This window comes from Physeter macrocephalus, chromosome 11, assembly GCF_002837175.3.
Source record: "Physeter macrocephalus isolate SW-GA chromosome 11, ASM283717v5, whole genome shotgun sequence".
Taxonomy (NCBI): Eukaryota; Metazoa; Chordata; class Mammalia; order Artiodactyla; family Physeteridae; genus Physeter; species Physeter macrocephalus.
Genome location: NC_041224.1, coordinates 31437660 through 31445410, shown reverse-complemented (window position 1 = coordinate 31445410; position 7751 = coordinate 31437660). Strand labels below are relative to the sequence as shown.

Here is a 7751-nt window from a genome sequence, read left to right as displayed (position 1 = left end):
GCATCCGGGCTGGTCTGCATGACCAACAGAATAAGATGGACGTGACAGCATGTGACTTTGAAGCCACTTCTGCCTTACTCGGTCCTGGAGGAAGCCAGACACTATGCTGTGAGGACGCTCACGCTGGCCTGTGGAGAGGCCCCCAGACGGAGGAACTGACATCTCGTGCCCACAGCCAACACCAGCTTGCCCACCGCGTGAGGGAGACATGGGGTGGGGGGCAGACCTCACGCCCCAAGCCAAGCCTTTGGATGACGCAGCCTCAGCCGCTGGCTTCTTGACTGCAACCTCATCAAAGATGCTGGGCCAGAACCACTCTTTAATTTGCTGCTGGAGAAATTGCGAGATTGTGTGTGTTGATGAAGGTTTTGAAGCCGAGGGTGACAGCCAGTTAAGTCCATTGCACCTGTACCTGCCCTCACCTATGAAGCTTGCTTTCATTGCTGCCACGAAAGACTTGAATGTCCTCCACATGACACAGAGCCCAAACAATAAGATGTTTACCCGAGCTGTTTTCCAGGAACTTGGAGTCGGCTGTGTCTAGCTCAAGCCCCAGCCACTTAAGGCTGCTTAGGACCACTGACCCTCCGACTGAGCATGCACAAGTATCTGCTTGGTGACCTTTTGTCATCAGGGGCCCAAAACGCCACCTTCAGAACTGCTAACTCCTCCATCTTCTGAACAAGCTCCCGTGGAAAAGCCTGCAGCTTAACACCTGCTCAGAACAACAATGAAACTCACCTTTTTCTTATTTCCAATCACCTTTCCGCCCCTCCCCACGCCTCAGACCACGCTGCTTCCTTACCCCATAAATACCCCAGGCCCTCGCGTTCGTGAGGTGGATGTGAGGTTTGTTCTCCCGTTTCCTCGCCTGGCTGCCTCTGCCCTTTCTCGGCTGTAAACCTCAGTGCTTCGGTGTCTGGCTGCTACCCAAACTGAGCCTGGTTTAGTAACAGTTTTTACGGAATTTCTTATCGTAGTGATAGGTAAGTACAGACTCTGATAGCTGAGCTGGGTTGGAGCTGTCTGTGGGGAGACCTGGGGAGAGCCCGGTCCGAGGGGCCTCGTAGGCCCTGGGGTTTGGACCAAACCAGAGAGAGCAAGTTAGTCCAAACCTCAGGAAGAGAAACCAAGGCTCGTCTCCCGGGGCCCCAAATAGGGGAGTAGGTCATAAGCATCAACCAGACGCAGCTGTGCTCTAAGGCCTGCTGCCCTCTGTCCCTGAACCCTGCCTCCCACTGAATAAGGCAAACAAGCTGACCTTGAAAGCCCCGGTCTTACTCAATCTCTTGATTTTACAGCGGAGGACTGACTTGTCCGCGGGGTTGAGAGCTGCGCCCCGTTCCTCTGACTCCAGCCGAGCTGCTCCGGGCTGCACTGCCCCGCGGACTGGCTTCAAGGCTGACTGCCTGCCTCACCTGCCCCCGCCTACCGGATAGGACGGTAGTCACCCCCCCCAACGGCCTGTCCTTCACGCTTCTGGGGGCTCTTGCACCTCATTGCGGAGGTAACTCGACCTCCAGCCTGGGTGGTGTCTGCAATCTCCCCCAGGTTCTACCTGGTGGTCCCCAGGGGACCCCTTAACTCAGCCACGCAGCTTCCCACCCACCCCCAGGCCCGGGCAGGACGCTTGTCACCCAGTCCCTGGAGACGTCCTTTCTTCAGTCTCCGGAGAGACCCTTTCCTCAGAAGCAGGGCTGTCTCCCAGCCTCTGCAGCCATGTCCCCATTGTGCTGGGAGGCCCAGCAGGAGCATGAGATGCAGAGGAGAGCCTGCAGGGCAGTCTCAGGAAGGTTCTCTCTCTGCACCTCCACACTACACTTCCATCCAGACTTCTGTGTACACTAGAAGCTTCCAGCAGTGACTTGGCTGAGCCCCTGGCTTCAGAGCTTGAGCAGGTTTACCAGATGACCTGCCGGCTGTCACCTATTCATTCATATTGAGAACATTTTCTGGATGCCTTCCTAACTCCCTCCTGGAGTTACTGAACCAAACCTTCGTTCTCCGCCTCCCCTGGACCTGAAGAACAAGCCCTCCCTCTTCTCTACTCACTTCAGGCCAAACAGTGCCCATCCCCCTCCCAGCCCCTGCTTCTCCGCCTCCCTTTGGGTTGGATGGAAACCTACAGGTCACGAGGCAGGAAGTGGTCCCTGGTGCTCTTCTTGATGAGCAAAAACAAGTTCTGAGACCTAGGGGAGTTTTTGCAAACCTTTGGGAATGAATCAGAAGTTTTGAAAGCTGAATCTTTAAAAAGGTCACCCCCCGTGGCTGTAGCCAGATTTGGGCCCCTGCCTTGAGTCCTGAGCTCCCTCTGGTCCTGAGAAAGGGTCAGGAGGTGCCTGTGCTGTGCCCCCTCCCCAGGGGTAGAGCCAAGGTAGGCAGGCTGGCTGCACCTGCAGGAGCTCGAGGCCCGGGTCTCCTCTGCCCCCACCTGCGCCTGCCCTGCCCCCGGCTCCCCCTGGAAGAGTCTATGTAGGTGAAGTTCTCTCCTGCATCCCTCACTGTCACTTATCCTCTGTCTCTCTCATTCTCCAAGGCACTCACACACCATCCCCACCACCCATCTTTCCCTCTTGGGACTCGGCTCAAGCCCACCCCTTCCATGGCCTCAGCCCATCCTCAGTATAATGGAAGGTTTGGAGCACATTCGTGTCTCCAAAAGCCCAGTCATTTAGAGCCACAGTCACAATTCTGCATTTTTTAACCGTTCTATACCCGCTATTCTTTAAACGACACATTCTGCATTTAGTAAGTGTATTTAAAAGATGGTGATTATAAGTGGAAAACCAGCTTCCCTTGCTATACCCAGAAGGAAACAATAACAATCAGCATCCTGAAAGCAACACGATAAGTCCTGCCCGAGACACTCTTGCCTTGAAAGGGAGGTCACCCCTCTCCTTTGTTACCTTTGCCAGGTTAAGTCCTAAAATCATCTCGGGTACCATCAGGCCACAAACTTTGATCAACAACAGACTCCCTTTCAGATTTACCAGTTTCAGGACTTCCCTGGTAGTCCCGTGGTTAAGACTCCACGCTTCCACTGCAGGGGCCACAGGTTCGATCCCTGATCGGGGAACTAAGATTCCACGTGGCACGCAGCGTGGCCAAAAAATTAAAAGAAAAATCTGCCAGTTACTTTTCTGTTTCTTTCTCCCCTCTCTTCTGCCCCCACCCCCAGTAATCATAACATACATGCAAACACAATCCTCTGGTCTAAAAGTGCATATGCCAAAAAAGCGTTTTTGTTTTTTTTCTTTTTTTGCCAGCACCAACCACGGAGCAAGACACCAGCATTCTCTGGGGAGCGATAACGGGCTGTGTTTCCAATATCCCTGCCCACTGGCCCTGACAGATACCGCGGTGGTTCCTGCCAGGAAATCCCCTCTGCCTCATGGAAAACCCAGAGGAGGAAGTGGAGCCCCGAGGACTGTTCAGGCTCCACCCCAAGTTGTTAGAGTGAAACCATCCTATCTTCTCGGGCCTGGAAGCCCATGGGCTCTGCACACACTTGCAGGGACCTGGGAGCCTGCGACAAGACACACACACCACCGAGGCCCCATGCGGTTGCCTCTGCACCGTGTTTTACCAGATCCGAGCTGGTTTGGAGTCAAACTACCACTTGATAAAGCCTGCAGAGGAAGAGCTGTTGCTACCTCCGTTTTGCAAACGAGAAAACCAGGGCCAAGAGCTCTGCCAGAGATCTAACAAGGTCAGCTTTGCTTCCCCACCCACAGTGGGCATGAGTAAGTCCTCACCAAATGTATTGCCCTTCCTTCCGGAACCCCGAGGCTGCTGGCGAAGTGGGCCTGAGCAGCTGAAGGGGGAGAGCCTGGGTCGGCCTCTGCCCTGGTTCCCCCAGCCCACCCCTCCGTGCCCACAGACTTGCCTGGGCCTCCTCTCCTGGTGACGGGGCGCCCTACCCTGCCTTCTCTCCCCTCAAGGACCGTGACCCCCGTCCTTGCCTGGGCCATAGCCCCAGGGAACAGCTGGGCCCCAGTTACAGGGTTGGGTCCTCACGTCAAAGACCACCTGCCACCCAACCCCTCTGCCCGGGGCGAACGAGGCTCAGCCTCGGGGGTGGCTGGTGGGAGAAGACCCCCCCCCCAAAGCCCTTCTCAAACCCCTGGCTCTTACTTCTAGGGCCTGGTGTGTGGCTGCCCCACAGCCTGGGAGGCCTCTGTCCTCCCCCCTGCTCTGGCCTCGCAGTGGAGGGTCTTCAAGAATCTCGCATCCGATGGCTCCCAACTTTTCTCCCACCCCGGACCCCTGTTATTCCCCAAACTGTGTTTTCACCAAACAAACCACAGTTGCTGCATCATTTGTTTTCCAGATGTGATCAAGGATGGGTGGAGCTGCTCAGACATCCCCGAGCATCAGGAGAACCTCGCTGGCTCTGCTGGGCGACGCCCTGGAGAGCCTGGGAGCTCCTTCCTCGACGTGCATTTGTGAGCAAGTGCCGGACACTTTTTACCCACTTATACTGTCTCTTGTGGCTGCTGGAACAAGTGACCGCAAACCTGGTGGCTCTGTCCTCGCAGGTCTGGAGGCCAGGCGTCTGTGGGCAGGCGGGGCTGGTCCCCGGAGGGAGGCTCCGGGCAGAGTCTCCTCCTCGCCTCTCGGGGTGCTGGTGGCTGTCGGCATCCTCGGCACACCTGGCTTGTAGCAGCAACCCTCCCATCCCTGGCCTTCCCCACTCTGTCCAGTCTGTTTCCCAGAGAAAAATTCACACATCGTTAGAGTTCAACACATAAATTTGGGGGACACAAGATGCAGCCCGTAACACTCAGTATTTCCAATAAAACAAGGATCTTTAGACCCACCTTCAGAAACGATTCCCAAACTACAGAACCATTGAACTTCAGAAACGGGAGGAACATCAACATCCATCCAGCCCAGGACCCGCGGGGTGGGTGAGACTCCTCCGCGGTCCTTCCCAAATGTCTCCCGAGCATCTTTGGGAACGCCTCTGTCCCCCGTCTCCCGAGGCGGCCCCAGACCCCTCGGGTGGCCCTGCGGCCCTGGAGCGTCGTCCTGCTGAGCTGCCGTCCGGCTCCCCGCCCCACCTCACCCCCCGCCCCCAGCACACATGCCGGCCCTGGGGCCGCTTGGAGCAGGTCCGAATCCCTTTCCAGGGGCGGCTCTTCAGCTGTGCAGCAGCCGCTGTTCGGGTATTCCTGCTCCCGGCTGAACGCGCCCCCCCGGCGTGCAGTGTCTTCCTGGTCACCCTTCTCCGGGCAGGTTCCAGTCCGTCTCTACGCTTCACCGAGAAGTGAGGCGCCCGGAAATGAAAGCGATGGCCGTGTCCATGCCGTTCATCCATCCTATGAAATCAAGCCCCGCTGCTGGGATAACAGCAATGAGCAGGTCACAAGGAGTCCAGCGGTCCTGACGCTCAGGTTCCAGCTGGCGGGGGCGGGGCGGGGTGGGGGAGGAACGGTGGATGGAGAAGAGCAAGGAAGGGACAGAGCAGAGCCATGCTTCCTGGAGTGGAAGCACGACCCTCAGTAGTGAGGCAGGCGCTCTGGGCTGAGATCCAGTGGCGAGGATAACAGCTGAGGCAAAGTCCCTAAGGTAGCAGAGCCGCCCTCCTGCGCACCCCCTTCCCAAAGGCCCCACCGGCTCCTTCCTCTCTCCAGACCTCAGGTGCCTCTGAAGCAGGGGCACCTCGGCCAGTGCGGGGCCACCCAAGGTCATAGCCCTGGGAAGCGAGGCTCCTCCTTAAAGACGGCGATTCCAGAATTTCAGTGGCTTCGAGGAGAGAGGATTATATAGCAGTTTAGGCAGCCCACACTCCTCTGGCCAAGCACGGGGTCCGGGTGTTTGGTGCCCTCCTCAGAGGTATGAGGCTGCTTCTGAGCAGGACGAACCACGAGCCCAAAGATGGGCACGGAGGCTGCCTAAAAGGGAGGCTCTGCAGCCCCGGCTCCAGTGAACCCCGAACTCTCCCCGAGCCTGAAATGCCCACTACCCACGCGGTCTTCGAAGCCCTGGACACTGAGAGACCCGGCTGAAACGTCATGTCCAGCTGCCTCTGCCCCCGGCAGGATGAGTCCCCATCCCAGGGGGTACCAGCTCTCCAGTGGGCACCCCCTCCCCAGCAGCGATCGTCTGTGCCCACGTTGGTCCCCGATACAGGGAGCTTTCAAAGTGGAGGCTTTCTTGCATCACCGACACCTAACACTGTGTCAGGCAATAATGGTGAAGGAAGAAAAGAGGGAAGGAGGGGAAGATGCAAGGACAAAGGAATCCCTGAGCTCCAGCAAGAGCCCGGCTCTCGGGGTGAGTGTCGGCTCCTGTTTGCACACTCGGGCGGCTCCCGTCTCCTCCTCAGCCTGCTGTGACCTTCCCCCCATCCTCACAGGCCCACGGGGAGGCGTGGAGCTCAAGGAAACACTGTGGAAGGAATGAGTGAGCGAGTGAGTGAGTGAACGTCACCACCATCACCACCACACTGTCGTGACCACACGGGTCTGGATGCAGGAAAACTAGACTCCTTGAGAGCACGGACATCCCCTCCCCGAGAACTGACTTCCGTCTGGGCCAAAGGTCAGAAAGGCGGGGGCTCCATCTTGGCTCTCGGGGGAGGGGGGAGAGCAGGTGGGGGGCCGTGGGTCACCCAGCAGAGCACCGTCTGTTCCCAAAGTGACTCAGACTGGACTTGGGTGGCAGCAGCCTCCCAGTGTGGGCTGCAGAGCCTGTGCTCGCCGCCCCGATCTGCCCCCCAGCACGGTGCCCCCTGCCCAGTGGGCCAGAGGAGGCTCAGGCCTGGGGCACTGGGCAGAACCATGGCTTCGGGGCAGGTAAGGGCTTCATACTCTTCTTGACTTCTCAACCTTGGCCACACAAGCACCTGGGAGCATGAAGCAGGTGGCTTAGCCCGGGACCCCTGGACCAAGGAGAGGGTCAGAACATCATGGAGGGGGAGGCCCACACGTGGCCTTTCTCAAAAGCTCTCCAGGTGCTTTAGTTGGCAACCAGGAGTGCGAATCACAGCTTATAGCGAAGGCTCGGACTGGAACGGCAGAGGTGACGCAGGAAGCTCGTGCCAGCGCCCTAGGGTGGCGTCATCTGAGTGGGAAAGAGACCCAGGCGCCCGAGATAGCAAACTGCGGCAGGTGAGCAAGACGGAGCTTGCAGAGGCACTCGGGTCCTTTCCCAAGTTGTGGTAATGCCAGAGCAGAGCACAGGAGGAGCAGGTGAGGTCACCTGTGCTGGGCAATGCCGGGGGAGGGGGGAGGAGGGGGGAGGAGAGGGGGAGGCAGGCCCTGGTTTCCCAGGAGTGGGCTGCTCTCTCTGGAGCGTGACCACCCAGCAGAGTCCTGGTGAAGGGGAGGGGGTAGGACAGCCGTATTCATGACCCCAAAACTCAGAACCTGAACAGGTTGACAGAAAATGGGGCTGGATAATTTATCTAGATTGTTCTGAGAATCTAGGGCATAGCCTGTATCTATTGAGAACATACTCTTAACAACTTCTTTTGTGTGTGTGTGTGTGGGGGGGGCACTGTGAAGAGAGAAGCATTGATCTGAAATCTTATCAACTGGTACAAGTGGCCTGACATCTAAATCGTTGTCTGTCCTACCAGTTACCTGCCCTGGAATCTATTTCCCTCCTACACCGAGAGGGAAAGAACTTTGTGATGGTTAACTTTTTTTTTTTTTTTTTTGTGGTACGCGGGCCTCTCACTGTTGTGGCCTCTCCCGTTGCAGAGCACAGGCTCCGGACGTGCAGGCTCAGCGGCCATGGCTCAC

At 57.5% G+C, this 7751-nt stretch overlaps 1 protein-coding gene and 1 long non-coding RNA gene across 3 annotated transcripts in view; both read left to right on the top strand.

The window, feature by feature from the left end:
• Positions 1–1327: 1327 nt before the first annotated feature.
• Positions 1328–5065, top strand: LOC114487174 (uncharacterized). The gene is made up of 3 exons (XR_003681986.2): positions 1328–1507; positions 3267–3709; positions 4331–5065. It is a non-coding gene; the product is annotated as an uncharacterized lncRNA (long non-coding RNA).
• Positions 5066–6404: 1339 nt separating this feature from the next.
• The window catches only part of LOC114487153 (calcium-binding protein 4-like), a 21857-nt gene continuing 20510 nt past the window's right edge, over positions 6405–7751 (top strand). The window contains exons 1-2 of one of the 2 annotated variants that reach the window (XM_055087846.1): positions 6405–6546; positions 6951–7115. The gene's annotated coding sequence lies outside the window, so the exon portion shown is untranslated. Of the gene's footprint in view, positions 6547–6950; positions 7116–7161; positions 7197–7751 lie in introns of those variants that run through there. The other variant, XM_055087848.1, reaches the window with a different exon arrangement.